We start from the raw sequence: 16984 nt of genomic DNA, 5'->3' as shown, positions 1-16984 counted from the left end.
ATGCCTGTTAATTATTCCAATGGAGATTGCGCTTTTTGAAAGAAGAGACGGCATTTTCGCCATGACTGAAACCTGCGTCTGGCAACCTTACACATTACACTGTTGATATTTTTTACAGGTTTAGAAGACACACATTTGAGTGCATCCTCACTGTCAATGCTGATTAGCATGGATACCCAACTCATGCATATGTCTGGATTTGTAATAAACAGTCATGCATTTTTTATTAAAAATTATTTACTTTTATCCAGACACATTGCAAATGACAATGAAAATATTAAATACATTTTAAGCTCTAGTTCAGTGGTTCTTAACCTTGTTGGAGGTACCGAACCCCACCAGTTTCATATGCACATTCACCGAACCCTTCTTTAGTGAAAAATGAAATGTTTGGGTTTTTTTCAAATTCCAGACAAAGTTGTATGTTTTTGATAACACTTTAGTATGGGGAACATATTCTAAGTAACAAAGACTTAATTTAGAGTTTTTTGGACACTAGGGGAACATATTCTAAGTAACAAAGACTTAATTTAGAGTTATTTGGTTAGGGTTAGGGTTAGAAGGTTAGGGCCAGGGTTAGAGGGTTAGGGTTATAATAAGGCCATGCCGAATAAGGCATTAATAAGTACTTAATAATGACTAGTTAAGAGCCAATATGTTACTAATTTGCATGTTAATAAGTAACTAATTAATGGTGAATATTTTCCCCATACTAAAGTGTTACCATGTTTTTTTTACTGGTGCACAAAATGAACCGTGCATGAACATCACCTTGTTCAAACAACAAAACCAACACAGTGCATAAACTCACAACAAATTACACACCCGCAAATCAGTGTGACTTCTGCTGTTGCCGTATCCGTAATACGCCGATAGGGAGAAGTTTTTATTTACACGATGAGTCGGGTGTGTCTTGACCTCCGCCGAACCCCTGAGCCCGACTCACCGAACCCCTAGGGTTCGATCGAACCCAGGTTAAGAACCACGGCTCTAGTTGTATATTAATCTGAATATAAAAAGTGGCTGGAAACGTCTACTAGCCACAAAAATGAAAAATACATATTTTAATGACCTCTGCAATGTCTTGATAAATAAATCCATGCAAATGTTATCAATTAATAGTCTCTAAAAATGACAGTATTAGAAAGTTACATTGTCAAAAATTAATGTATGTTTTATTATTATGTCGTAAAGCACTAAAATACTAATACTACTACACTGCAAAAAGTCAGTGTTCAAAAACAAGAAAAAACAAAACAAAAATTAGGGGTATTTTATTTGAACTAAGCAAAATTATCTGCCAATAGAACAAGAAAATTTGGCTTGTCAAGATTTTCCAAAACAAGTAAAATTAGCTAACTTCAATGAACCCAAAAATACCTTAAAATAAGTATATTCTCACTAATAACAAGTGCACTTTTCTTGGTCGAAAAAAAAAAGAGACCTTTTTGCTCAATATGTTGAAAAATATTCTTAAATTAAGTAAATGCTAGTGCCATTATCTTGACATAATGATATGCGCTCAGCATTACATTTCTTGAAACCAGCAAACTTACACTAAAAACTAATTTATTGTTCTTAATGGAAAGGCAACAAGGCAACCGCTTGTTACTCTCGGGGTCTCCTAGCCGCTCAGGCAAATCATATGGTCTAAAAATGCATTTTCCCATCGATAACATGACATCATCGCGCCAAGTATGTGCTCTTTCAGTCAATTAGTGTGCATATACACAGCCCGGCCCCCGGCCAAAATTTTTTTAATTGTAATTTTGAAGAATTCATCTGAATGTGCTGGGGCGCCGAAAAGGGGGGGTAAAGGAGACGGATTCTAGGGGCCCATGATGGAGGGGGCCCCAGAGAGGCCCCTAATGATGATGAAATTATAATACAGAAAAAATAATGTCAACTGTGATGCTGTTATTCTTTCAAAAATATGGTAATGATAGTCAAAAATACCATTAAAATGCGTAACTGTATGTAAAATAGCATCAAAAAATGTTGCCGCTGTGTTGGGGGCCCTGTAAAGATTCTTTTCATGGGGCCCAAAATCCCTAGCCGCGCCCCTGTGAATGTGCATGAACTATTTCTGTTCAAAATAGTTTGAAATGTCACATGTTAAATGTTTGAATATTAACTGTCCGTTTACTGTACTGTGCCAACTGTACTACTGTATGAGTACGTATTTTCTAATGTTTCATTGAAAATAAAACAGCAAAGTCCATTTGGCTGTCATCCGTTTTAAATTTGAGACAAAATTGTATCTAAGTCATGATTTGTATTTTCATGCTTGAAATAAGAAATGATTACTTTAAAAAAGTAGTTTTATACTTGTGAGTGTTGATGACACAGCTTTGCAACAGTTGATATTCTAGTTTCAAGCATGTTTTACTCAATATAGGTCATCAAATCTCAGCTACAAGCTGTAATATCTTACACTTAAAACACTAACATAAAATCTTCTTAGTGAGAAGAATTATCTCATCAGACAGAACATAAGCAAATATCACCCTTATTTGAGATATTTAATCTTACTTAGATTTCAGTTTTTGCAGTGTAATTAAAAATACATAGAAATTATTATAGTAGAATGTACTACTACTAGTAAACATTACCAAGCATAGAGCGAAGACAAGACGTGCTGCCCTAGTAAAATACCAGTGGGAAAGTTTTTGAAAGAAAGCAGAAAAAAAAGAGATGGGGGTGGGCAGGTATGCAACCCCCATGAAGTAAGCGGGAATGTGGCAGGCAGCAGTGAAATGTGACAAGAGGGCTGCAGGTAGCACATTGGCAGGAACGTGAGGGCAGAAGTTGGGGTGGGGGATTTCTGGGGGGCCGCGACCGAGCGGTCCAACCACAAAGACTTTTATGGAACCCAATAAAAGCGGTTAGGAAGTTGACACAAGCACACAAGCACAAAGCACATCTCCTTTCAAACGGAATACTCATTGTATGTTTGCTATTCTGTGACGTAGAAGTTTAGGACCCCTGCTCTAGTAGGCGTGTCCCAATGCAACTTTTTCACTTCCGAGCCTTGAGTATTGACCGATACCGATATTGATATGTTTACAATAGCAGCATGAATCATACCTACTTTTATTTATTTTGTAATGTGTTAGAAAATGTTTGATTACATAAAATTAGACAACAATGGTATGAAAAACACTAACCTATTTATTATTAACCGCCTGCACTGCAAAAACTGAAATCTAAGTAAGATTAAATATCTCAAATAAGGGTGATATTTGCTTATTTTCTGTCTGATAATATAATTCTTCTCACTAAGCAGATTTTATGTTAGAGTCTTTTAGTTGTTTTAAGGGTTTTGGTCCTAAATGATCTCAGTAAGATATTACAGCTTGTTGCTGAGATTGTATGACCTATATTGAGTAAAACATGCTTGAAACGAGAATATCAACTGTTGCAAAGCTGTGTCATCAACACTCACAAGTATAAAACTACATTTTTAAAGTAATAATTTCTTACTTCAAGCATGAAAAAAAAAATCATGATGTGAGCGCATATCATTATGTCAAGATAATGGCACTAGCATTTACTTAATTTAAGAATATTTTTTAACATATTGAGCAAAAAGGTCTCTTTTTTTTTCTACCAAGAAAAGTGCACTTGTTATTAGTGAGAATATACTTATTTGAAGGTATTTTTTGGGTTCATTGAGGTTAGCTAATTTTACTTGTTTTGGAAAATCTTGACAAGCCGAATTTTCTTGTTCTATTGGCAGATCATTTTGCCTAGTTCAAATAAAATACCCCTAATTTTTGTATTTTTTTTTACTTGTTTTTGAACATTGACTTTTTGCAGTGTGTAATGGGCATATGTTATCTTTATGTCGAAGTAGAGTGGAAATTGTTTTTTGGTGACACAGAGTGCTCACAATAATTCATTAAGTTCAGCTCAAGGTGCGGACACGTTTCTTACTGGTTACTTTCTAATACCCTTCTGCCTTTGAGACTTGGCATCTGTAAGTACTGTATTTTCCGGACCATAGGGAGCACCGGATTATAAGGCGCACTGCCGATGAATGGTCTATTTTTGATCTTGTTCATATATAAGGCAAACTGGATTATAGGGCGCATTAAAAGAGTCATATTATTATTTATTTTTTCTAAATGTAAAACACTTCCTTGTGGTCTACATAACATGTAATGGTGGTTCTTTGCTCAAAATGTTGCATAGATTATGTTTTACGGATCATCTTCAAGCCGCTTTTTGACAGTCGCTTCCGGATGCGCTGTTTTGTGGGCAGCCTTATTTACGTGGCTCACCTTCGGCAGCGGTGAAAGAAGTGTCAAAAGATGAAGCTAACTGTTTTAATGACATTCAGACTTTACTTAAATCAATAACGGAGCAGCATCTTGTCATCCGGAAACAACACCGGAAATGTGTCCCAAGAAAAAACGTCCGACCGGAACGCTCTAATAACTAAAGTTCCTTGGGTGAATAATGTAAACTCACTACACCGGTATGTTTTAGCGCTTTCATGGCGAGTTTACTGACAGATATAAGTAAGAACTTTACACTACTTTATATTAGAAATGGCAGCAGCGGAGGATGAATGCCACATAACAAGAACATAGAGAAAAAGAAGAAGCTTATCGACTGCGGTGTCGTCACGGACTACAAAGGCGGACGCGCGCAATTTTTCAGGATTCATGCAGATCCCAAGTACAGATCAGCAGGTACTAGAAGGTAAGAAAAGTTGCTTTTGCATAATATTGCGAAACAAAACGGCAGATAATATGTCTTACCTTATACACACACCATAATAATACTCCTATGTTGAAGCACATCAAACGGTGCAGCCTACACTCATCTCTTATGTTTGACTGCCATCTACTGGTCACACTTATCATTACACCATGTACCAAATAAAATTGCTTCGAGGTCAGTAAGCTCAACCAAACATATTCCTTACATAAGGCGCACTGTCGAGTTTTGAGGGGAAAAAAAGGATTTTAAGTGCGCCTTATACTCCGGAATATACTGTAATATGCAACTATAATTATTTGCATTGATAAACGTTGTGTTTTATACTGCAATGTTGCTCAATTAAGGACATTTATTACGTATGTGTAGCTTGTGTGCTGTTTTGTGCTCTACTGCTCACTCCTAGTAGCCTTTAGCCCACCATGTTTACCTTTTGTAAAATAACTTGACTGAAATACAGGAAAAGACCAACCTTGTGTGCTTATTGAAGGACATTTGGATGTTAACTGGCTTTGCCAAAGTAAATACGCTGCAGGACTGCTTGTATTGGAGATGATATTGGACATTTTAGATGCAAGTTGATATCATCCCATACTTGTTTTTTGCTTATATGGGACTGCGATATCGGCACACCTCTACTCAAAACCATATAATACATACTTGCCAACCCTCCCGTTTTTAGCGGGAGACTCCCGGTATTCAGTGCCTCTCCCGATAACCTCCCGGCAGAAATGTTCTCCCGACAAACTCCCGGTATTCAGCCGGAGCTGGAGGCCACGCCCTCTCCAGCTCTTTGCGGACCTGAGTGGGGACAACCTGTTCTCACGTCCGCTTTCCCACAATGTAAACAGCTTGCCTGCCCAATGACGTCATAAGTGTATAATGATCGAGGGCGAGTTATTGGTTTCTTATGTGGGTTTATTGTTAGGCAGTTTCATTAACGTCCCTCCCAGCGCGGTAACAACACACAACAACAGCAGTCACGTTTAGTCTACCGTAAAGCAGTTCTTCTGCCATAAACAGCAATGTTGTGACACTCTTAAACAGGACAATACCATCTACTGGATAGCCTCCAGAACACTGAAATTCAAGTATTTCTTTTATTTATATGTATGATAAAATAAATATATATATACAGCTAGAATTAACTGAAAGTCAAGTATTTCATACATATACATATATATATATATATATATATATATATATATATATATATATATATATATATATATATATATATATATATATACATATATATACACATATATATATATATATATATATATACACACATATATATACACATATATATATATATATATATATATATATATACACACATATATATACACACACATATATATATATACACACACATATATATATATATATATATATATATATATATATATATATATATATATATATATATATATATATATATATATATATATATATATATATATATATATATATATATATATATATATATATATGAAATACTTGAGTTGGTGAATTCTAGCTTAAATATATTCCCCTCTTAACCACGCCCCCGCCCCACCCCCGACCACGCCCCCCAACCCCCACCCCCCACGTCCCGGTATCGGAGGTCTCAAGGTTGGCAAGTATGATATAATAATATGCCTCTCACATTTTGAATTCGGTTTTACAGATTACAGGCATACAGTACACAGTATTGTACTTACAAAAGGTGCAATTACACAACATCACATCTTGCCATTGCATATTTCCTGCTGGAAAATGTTGTGTGAATTGGCTGGATAGACAGCGCCCTCTGCAGGATTCATAGCTGCATTGCTCTTTTTTCCCTCGCAGATATAGCGCCGTCAAACTGTTGTCTACTTAGGTTACTTTTAAAAATCGGAATTGTTTACAATTTAAAGCATAGAAAGTAAATCTGCAACAATGCGAAATCCCAAGGCGTGAATAAGCGGATATCTAGTAAATTGGTTTAGGGAGTAGACGCGTGACTATGAGCAGTTCCTGTGACTCACTGAATGCGCCTCTGTACCGTAGCGAAAAATCAGATTAGGAATACATGTACCATAGTGATGGAGCATGTGACTCACGGCCAGCGGGAACCAAAGAGCGACACAAACTTCTTGCACTTTCGGCTTAATTTGTGTCCTCCAAAACTTCGACTATAGCTTCCTTCCTAAGTCTAACTCTCTGATTGTTTATAAGTGGCCAGAACTTGTTTTCGTCATCTCCTTTCTCAGTCTCCCTTTTGTCTCTAAGCCTTTCTCCTTTTACTCTTCCTTCTCCTTGCATCCTTCCTTCTCTCTGCCTCCATGTCTGTCTCTCCCCCTCACGCTGGCCTCGCTCCCCTCGCACAAGATTTGGAGCCGATTGTCTATTTATAGCCCATGTGGTTCGGTCGCCATGACAACCAAGCTGGAGGCCAGGGCGCCGGGGAGCTATTTTTGGAGCAGCGCTGTAATGTCAGACACAGCCTCCTCTCTATTTTCTCTCCTGCTCCTTTCTCTCTCTGGACGCTTGTGTGTGTTTGATTAAGGATCGGCCGCCAGAGCTTCTGTTGTCTGACAACATGGAAGCGTTAGGATATATCAACAATCCAAAGTGCAATTCATTATGCAACTGTTTTTCTGCCCCAACCGGCCTCATAACGTTTCAATGTTTTGTTTTTTTCTGCCATGATTTGCTTTGAATTGCAAATAATATTCTTGTTTTGTTGTTGCATCATTGACTCAACCATTGTTTTTCCTGAAGCATGCAACGTTAGTTTTTACTGTAACTACCAGCCCTTTACAGTAATTTTTTTTTAGTTACATGCAGTATTTTAAATAAATGTTATATATTGCATTATCATCATCATTCAATATTATAATATTACTCAAGGTAATATTCAAATGTTAACTGACTATACTGGTGTATATTATACAGCAGATATATTTGAAATATTACTATAATTCTGATTCTGTTATAAATGTTTTGAGTTTTGTTTTTAGATGGACTTTAAAATAAAAATATATTTTTAGTGATTAAGTTGTGCTTTTTTTAAAATGTATTTATATTTCATATTTTTTCCTAGTCTATACATTACAATTAAATATACAAACAATACTGTGTACTTAATACATATTCAGTAGGTTTTGTATATACTCAAAAACACAGGGAAAAAAAGTACATACATACATACATATACACATACATATAAAATATATATGTATGTGTATATATATGTGAATATATATACATACATACATATACATATATACATACATATATATATATATACAGTATACATATAAACAAACATACATTTATATACAACATATACATATATATACAACATACATATAAACATAAGTATATATACACATACACATATATATAAACATACATATATACACACATATACATAGGGTTGGGTATCGAGTATCGAGTATCGATTGGAACCGGGACTAACTTTCCGATTCTCCCGGTATCGTTCAAAAGTTTAAATTTCGATTCCTATTTTCGATACCCAGTCCGCCGACCAGAAAAAAAAAAAGAAAAAGAAAAAAATATGCCCGCCGAACCGGAAGAAGAAGACGTTGAACACCAACGAAGAAGCGCCCACCGCCGGAAGTGTTAGCATAGCCGAGCGAGTCAGTCAAGCTCAAGCATGGATAGCGGGCGTCGGCGGTCGAAAGTGTGGCTTTACTTTACAAAAAAAAATGAAATAACCGCGAAATAACAAAGCTCCATGTCCATCAAGAAACGAGTGGAGAGAGAGCTGCAGATGTACCAGGACGTTCCACCGATACTTATGTCTGACGACCCTGCTGCATGGTGGTGGTCCGGTGGAACCAACAAAAGACTTATCCTTTGCTGTCAGATCGCGCTTTCTCCTATTTATGCTTCTTCCACACCCAGCGAACGTGTATTTTCCACAGCAGGAGACACTATCTGTCCAGAACGCTCACGCATCCTGCCTGAGAAGGCGGATATGGTCATTTTCCTAAACAAGAACTGTCTCTGATTTTATACTGTACCTGCTGCTAATCTGGACTGGGTTTTGCAAGTTGTTTCTTATTGTTTATTTGCTTTTCTGCACCAGGTTAGCCCATCAGTGGGAGCACGGTAACATTTTTAAGAACCTGCAGCATCATACACTTGTGTGTGTAAATGTGTTTTCATGAGGTTTCCTGCAGCATCATACACTTATGTGTAAATGTGTTTTCATGAGGTTTCCTGCAGCATGATACACTTATGTGTAAATGTGTTTTCATGAGGTTTTCAAAAATAAAGCTCTCTTGAGGAAAGTGTACCCCTGGGAAAATGTATTCATAATTTATAATATTTATATTCAAGTTCATAGATTTGATATTTATATTCTAGTTGAAAACAGCCCTGTGAGGAATTTATAGTAAAGTTCATAAAAAGTTAATAGAATTAAAATTGATGGAGAATGTCAGACTATTTCATTCAGAAAGACTGTAGGTTAGCTAGCTCATTTAAAATATCCTAAATTTTTTTTTGACCCTGCCTCTTAAAAGAATCGGAACCGAGAATCGTCAGGACTCGGAATCGAAACAAAGAACCGGAATCGGAATCGTTCGAATTCAAACGATACCCAACCCTATCCATCCTTTTTCTACCGCTTATTCCCTTCGGGGTCGCGGGGGGCGCTGGAGCATATATATATATATATATATATATATATATATATATATATATATATATATATATATATATATATATATATATATATATATATATATATATATATATATATATATATATACATACATATATATATATACATACATATATATATATATATATATATATATATATATATATATATATATATATATATATATATATATATATATATATATATATATATATATATATATATATATATATATATATATATATATATATATATATATATATATATATATATATATATATATATATATATATATATATATATATATATATATATATATATATATATACATATATATATATATATATATATATATATATATATATATACATACACATATACACACACATATATGTGTACGTATACATAAATATTATAAATAATTTACAATAAGATAATATCAATGCATTATTACAATTAGTATGTATTTTTTTCTGGAAATGTTAAATTAGATCTAAAATTCCAACTTCAATGATTAAAATGAACATAGTTTTTCTTTTTTAATACCTCGTATCACAGTTTATTTGCGGTAGATAAGTAGAAGTGTGTGTGTGAGTGTGTGTGTATGCATGTATGTGTGTGTGTGCGTATGAACAGTATAAAACTTTATTGTTCTGTTTGGAAATGTACAGATAAATGTCAGTGAATAAGATGGTGAAGGTTTATTATTGACTAGCTCAGTTCATCTAAATGATAAAATGTATTTGCTTTATTTATAGTTGAGCCATGTAAGCTAATAACTAAAAAGCTTACAGTTAATATTTGTTCTGGCTGTCATAATGTTGTGTAAAGACTGCCGGAGTTGTTTACAGGCCATGCCAACGATAATGCAGAACTATGTAACACAGAGAGTTAAATATACACCCTGCTTTATCTTGTCATGTAAATACTATTTTAGTCTTTTTGAAGTACGCTCCAGCCAGAATAAACCTGGCAGGTTGCATGATAGGCGCGCAAAGCTCTGTAACTGTGGCAGCCACCATTATTTAATCCATCTTATTATTGGACCACCTCTACTATTAATAGCGGATGGTTGAGTTCATTTCCAACATGCTTAGTTACATTAAGGAACATCACATGTTTAGGCACAATTCAACATGTCAGAATGGAACAAGGAAGAAACAGAACTTATTGAATCAGTTATTGAAGCAGTTACTGATTGACTGCTCATTTGCTGCGTTTAATATGTTCATACATTAATTTGAATAGGATAAGAAAAGCATCAATCATGTGTAATATAGTAAAGCTATTCATGTGTTCTTCATAAATAAGTGCAGGATATATGATAAACAAAACTTCACAATACTTCATTACTACTATAATAAAAATAATCACAGGAGTAAAACTGACAAACATTGTATAATGTAAAAGACAAGTACTGTAGAGAATATAAAGTTAAAGTTAAAGTACCCGTGATTGTCACACACACACTAGGTGTGGCGAAATTATTCTCTGCATTTGACCTATCACGCTTGATCACCCCCTGGGAGGTGAGGGGAGCAGTGAGCAGCAGCGGTGGCCGCGCCCGGGAATCATTTTTGGTGATTTAACCCCCAATTCCAACCCTTGATGGTGAGTGTCAAGCAGGGAGGTAATGGGTCCCATTTTTATAGTCTTTGGTATGACTCGGCCGGGGTTTGAACTCACGACCTACCCATCTCAGGGCGGACACTCTAACCCAGACCTGGGCAAATTAAGGCCCGGGGGCCACATGCGGCCCGTAAAGCTTTTCAATCTGGCCCGCGGGACATTCCCAAATATTTTTTTTTAGATCTTTAAGATGGAAACTGTAGCTGCCATTATGATGTGCAGTGATGTTTTCTAATGACCGTAAGTCTTGAACCATACAAAGTATTTCAATGGTTGGAATCTGCGCTTTTGCATGATATTTTAGTGACTAGTGTTGTCCTGATATCAATATTTTTTCGATACTTTTCGATACTTTTCTAAATAAAGGTGACCAGAAAAAATTGCATTATTGGCTTTATTTTGACAAAAAATCTTAGGGTGTGGCAGACCGGTACTTTTCAGCAGCGGTATGGTACCGAATATGATTCATTAGTATCGCGATACTATACTAATACCCGTATACCGTACAACCCTACTAGTTACTATGGTAGTCTACGTCACAGCAGGTCAGACGAGGCACCAAGCAGTGTGGGTGGGGAGCGTTTCCACAGAGTGTAATAGTTTATATATCAATGATGAAATCTTAACATTGCAACACATGCCAATACGGCCGGGTTAACTTATAAAGTGACATTTAAAATTTCCCGGGAAATATCCGGCTGAAACGTCGCGGTATGATGACGTATGCGCGTGACGAAGTCAGTTTAACGGAAGTTATGGTACCCCGTAGAATCCTATACAAAAAGCTCTGTTTTCATTTCATAATTCCACAGTATTCTGGACATCTTTTGCAATTTGTTTAATGAACAATGAAGGCTGCAAAGAAGACAGTTGTAGGTGGGATCGGTGTATTAGCAGCGGACTACAGCAACACAACCAGGAGGACTTTGTTGGAGAGCAGACGCGCTAGCCGCCGACCTCACCTTGACTTCCTACGTCTCCGGGCCGCCAAACGCATCGGGTGAAGTCCTTCGTCCTTCCGCCGATCGCTGGAACGCAGGTGAGCACGGGTGTTGAGGAGCAGATGAGGGCTGGCTGGCGTAGGTGGAGAGCTAATGTTTTTAGCATAGCTCTGTGCGGTCCGGTTGCTAAGTTAGCTTCAATGGCGTCGTTAGCACAGCATTGTTAACCTTCGCCAGCCTGGAAAGCATTAACCGTAATAGTATTGTTGATGTTCTATCTATCCTTCCAGTCAGGGGTTTATTTTTTTTGTTTCTATATGCAGTTAAAGCACGATGCTATCACGTTAGCTCGTAGCTAAAGCATTTCGCCGATGTATTGTCGTGGAGATAAAAGGCACTGAATGTCCATTTCGCGTTCTCGACTCTCATTTTCAAGAGGATATAGTATCCGAGGTGGTTTAAAATACAAATCCGTGATTCACAATAGAAAAAGGAGAAAGTGTGGAATCCAATGAGTCAGCTTGTACCTAAGTTACGGTCAGAGCGAAAAAAAATATGTATTTCACTGCATTCTAGTCCGTCACTCTAACGTTCCTCGTCCACGAATCTTTCATCCTCGCTGAAATTAATGGGGTAATCGTCCGAATCGCTCTAGCTGTGTTGAAAGCAATAGGAAAATATGAGGGAGTGAACAACTGACAACGTCACGCTACTTCCGGTAGGGGCAAGGTTTTTTTTTTTATCAGAGACCAAAAGTTGCGAACTTTATCGACGTTGTTCTATACTAAATCCTTTCAGCAAAAATATGGCAATATCGCAAAATGATCAAGTATGACACATAGAATGGATCTGCTATTCCCGTTTAAATAAAAAAAATTCATTTCAGTAGGCCTTTAAGGATAAATTTCACCTGGGTATAGGCTGACTGATAGACTCCACGCGACCCCGAGAGGGACAAATGGTAGAAAATGGTTGGATGGTCCACATGCTGTTGTATTTAATAAATACAAATGGTGAATTCCGGATAAATACTAGGGGTGTAACAATTACCGTAAATTCTGGACTATAAGTCGCTACTTTTTGCCTACGCTTTGAACTCTGCGGCTTATAAAACGGTCCGGCTAATTTATGGCTTTTTTCTTTGTTGATGGCCATAAGGCAAATCGTTTTCATTAAACACATGCAATGACATTGAAATGGTGTGTTATTGTTTGTGCAATGACGACATCTTTTGGATGGGTTCGCTCACTGCAGGTGCTGCTGGGTGAATGCCTACTGTGTTTCCTGCTGTTTAAAGCTTTAAACCGGAAGTAGGAGTGCCGTCCCGTCTTCTAATCATCCATAGCGTTCCTACTCGGATTCTTCATTCATCACTCCAAGCAACGTTTGTAAGTTTTACAGTATAACTAATACAATCCTTACTTACTAAACCGTCAACTGTGTGACGTCTGTAGGAGTGTTTTCATGCTTATTTGCACAAGCTATCATAATGTAATGAAGCTAGCACAGTTAGCACGTTTGCAAATGTCTGTTAGTATTATTAACTTACTGCGGCATTCTTTTTGTATTATTTCAGTTTCAAACGCAAATCCAAGACCTAAACTGATTGTCACGGAACAGATATGAAAGCGATAAGAAAAGTTATTGAAGACATTTCAGGGCAATTAACTTATATTAGCAATTTGTCATTTCAAATGTGCCAATTCCCAAACAAAATGAAAATAGCTAAAGTAGTACCAATTTATAAGACTGCAAACAAACACCAATTCTGCCTTTCCTCAGGGGCACTCGCATTTTGTTTATTTTTGGTTTAAGCATTAGACACCTTTTTACCTGCACGCTGCCTCCCACTGTTTCCGACATCTACAAAGCAATTAGCTACCGGCTGCCACCTACTGATATGGAAGAGTATTACACGGTTACTCTGCCGAGCTCCAGACAGCACCGACACTCAACAACAACACATAATTTGCAGACTATAATTACTGGTTTGCAAAAAATATTTCAGGGTTTCCCACACATTCATTTATTTGTGGCGGCCCGCCACGAAAGAATTACGTCCGCCACAAAATTTTTTTTTTTTTTTTTTTTTGTCCTCTCCAGCTTCTCAGGCAAATCATATAATTGATGTAGATGCCCATATCGGCTGTTCAGATTTACTTTACAAAAGAGAAGTGTAGGATACTTCTCTTGTTGCCTTATTTGTATTTGACTTTATTAAATGTATTTATATTAGAAACACAACATGTGTATATAACAAAGGGTGCAAAGTCTGCAGGCAGTAGGAAACACATGGTTAAGTGTAGGGAGTAAAACTGATGGTAGTCTAAAGTTCAAGATTTTTGGAGCTCTTTGTTCAGTGGATCAGATGTTTGATGAATCTCTGTGTCCATCTACCATCACTACTGTTTTCTGTTTATTTGTTACTGACTGTGGCAGGACACCTCTGCCTCTGTTTCACTTTATGTTGCTGGTAAATAATATGGTTGTAGTAGTAGGCTAAAGTTAAATTATTTAGTATGCACTAATTAAAGGGGCATAGCTTTGAGACATTTTAGCTTTTATATTTTATAAGGTATATTTTTTGTAAGAACCACAATTAATAAATATATTTCAGTGAATAACTTATTGTTCAAATCTGTATATAAATATGTACATAAAGTGTTGTAATTATATTGTAAAATGGATGGATGGATGGATGGATGGATGGACGTTTAAAACAAAACTGTTATTATTAATTAGTAAGTATACATTTTTTGAGCCTTTTTAGAGAAAATCAAATCATTGTAGTAAATTATGCAAATTACTCGATGATGTCATGGCAACCACGCCCATAGCCACGCCCCCACCGCCACAGGTATCTTGGCAGTTTATGGGAAACACTGTATTTGTAACCCAAATAGGTGAAATTAGATAATCTCCCACGGCACACCAGACTGTATCTCACGGCGTCGCGGCACAGCGGTTGAAAAACACTGCTGTAGGGGGAAACGAGCCTTCTTGCAACTTCAACCGGTTCCCCGTTTTCCCTTTGTAAGCCGAAATTGCTCAAAGCACATAAAAAATAAGAATAGTTTGGTTACTGTGTATGCAGTGGGGTTGCCGTGACGTTTCCCATGTGTTGATCAAGGCTCGATGATCACATTTAACGGCAGCAGCAACCTTTATCGATAATGCCCAAATTGTCCCTCTCTCTCCCGGTCTCACTCTCTCGACACACTCGCTCATTCTTTCTCCTTCTGCAGGCCGCCGGTGCTAAAAATAGTGCGCTCCCCTCTCTCTAGTTCTCTGCTTCTTCTCCGTTTACATAAGAACACAGAGAGAGGAGAGGTGGGGGGAGGGGAGCACTTCCGGTCTGGCCACACAGCCCGGCGTTAGATCCATAACTGAGACGACTATGTCGGAGAAGACATATAAGGCATAAGAGGAAGCAGAGGCACTTGAATAGCTAAAAGGGAGGTTATGGTCTGGGCCCAAAACCCATGCAGCAGCTAATGAAAACCTGATGTGATGAGAGTTGACAGAGCATGCTAAATGGGATTCTCCACGTTGCATTCATGTTGCGCCAAAATCACAACATTTGGATCAGATGCAGAATGAAAGTTGGGAGTTTGACATTTCGACGCCCGACCCCAGCGTTTATTTATTTAGGTTGAGACTCGAGAGTGATTTTTTCTAAATTTAATTTTATTAAGCAAGTATACAACTGTACAAAATGTACTAAGATGAATTACATATGCATTATAGTACATTACAGCAGTGGTCCCCAACCACCGGTCTGGGTACCGGTACCGGTTCGTCACGCATTTGCTACCGGGCCGCAGAGAAACATAAAATAATTTATAAACGACTGCATTTTCTCCGACTTAACTTTCGCCTGTTCTACTAGACAACCTGCGGCTCTTTAGCGCCGCCCGAGTGGCTCCCTGGACCTCTTTCAGAGATGTGTGAAAATGGAAAAAGATGAAGAAAAAAGTATTAATTTTTTGAAGTGTAAAATTCTATAAAAATATTTGCAAAAAATATATATATATATTTTTTGTTTTAATATATTTTCTGCAGGAGAACAAACATGACCCAAACCTTCCTAGTTGTTAGAAATCCCACTGTTTATATTATACATGCTTCACTGATGAGAATATTTGGCAAGCCCCGTTTTGTCCTACTAATTTCAGCGATCCTTGAACTCATCATAGTTTGTTTACATGTACAACTTTTTCCGACGTGTTTTATGCCACTCCTCCTTTGTCTCATTTTGTCCACCAAACGTTTTATACTGTGCGTGAATGCACAAAGGTGAGCTTTGTTGATATTGCTGACTTGTTACGGAGTGCTAATCAGCCATATTTGGTCACTGCATGACTACAAGCTAATCAATGCTAACATGCTATTTAGGCTAGCTGTATGTACATATTGCATCATCATGCCTCGTTTGTTCATTTAATTTCCTTTACTTATGTCCTCTGTGTACTTAGTTTATTTTTCCATGTTTTATGACACAATATTGGCTGCATTTCTGATAGTTGTCAGTGTGCCATGTTGTTCCAGACCACAGCAAACATTAGCCAGCTTGCAAAGATTGTAATAAATCCATTAGAAGAAGACATCCTAAAGTTCTAACTTATATATGTCAGTAGACTCGCTATGGAAGCACTAAAATCTACCCGTGTAGTGGGTTTACATAATTCACCCACGGAATTTCGTTATTAGAGCGTTCTGGTCGGACGTTATTTGACGGGACACATTTCCGGCGTTGCTGTTGCACTAGTGAGCCACGGATGAGGAGATGCTGCTCCGTTGTTGATTTAAGTAAAGTCTGAATGTCATTAAAACAGTTAGCTTTATCTTTTGACACTGACACTGCACGCTACACCGCTACAACAAAGATGACGGGGGAAGACGCTGTCCAAGGTGAGCCACGTAAATAAGACCCGGCTACAAAATGCCGCATCCTGAAGTGACTTCCGGAAAGCGGCTTGAAGATGGTCTGTAAAACATAATCTATGCAACATTTTGACCAAAGAAC

The 16984-nt window shown here is 37.2% G+C and overlaps 1 protein-coding gene across 1 annotated transcript in view; it reads right to left on the bottom strand.

Moving 5' to 3' along the window:
• Window positions 1–16984, bottom strand: part of LOC133643542 (guanine nucleotide-binding protein G(s) subunit alpha-like) — a 103192-nt gene that overhangs the window by 19372 nt on the left and 66836 nt on the right. The gene's annotated exons all lie outside the window — the stretch shown is intronic.

Source organism: Entelurus aequoreus, linkage group LG26 (assembly GCF_033978785.1).
Source record: "Entelurus aequoreus isolate RoL-2023_Sb linkage group LG26, RoL_Eaeq_v1.1, whole genome shotgun sequence".
Classification (NCBI taxonomy): domain Eukaryota; kingdom Metazoa; phylum Chordata; class Actinopteri; order Syngnathiformes; family Syngnathidae; genus Entelurus; species Entelurus aequoreus.
Note: the sequence above shows the minus strand (reverse complement) of the source record. Positions and strands in the feature narration are given on the sequence as shown.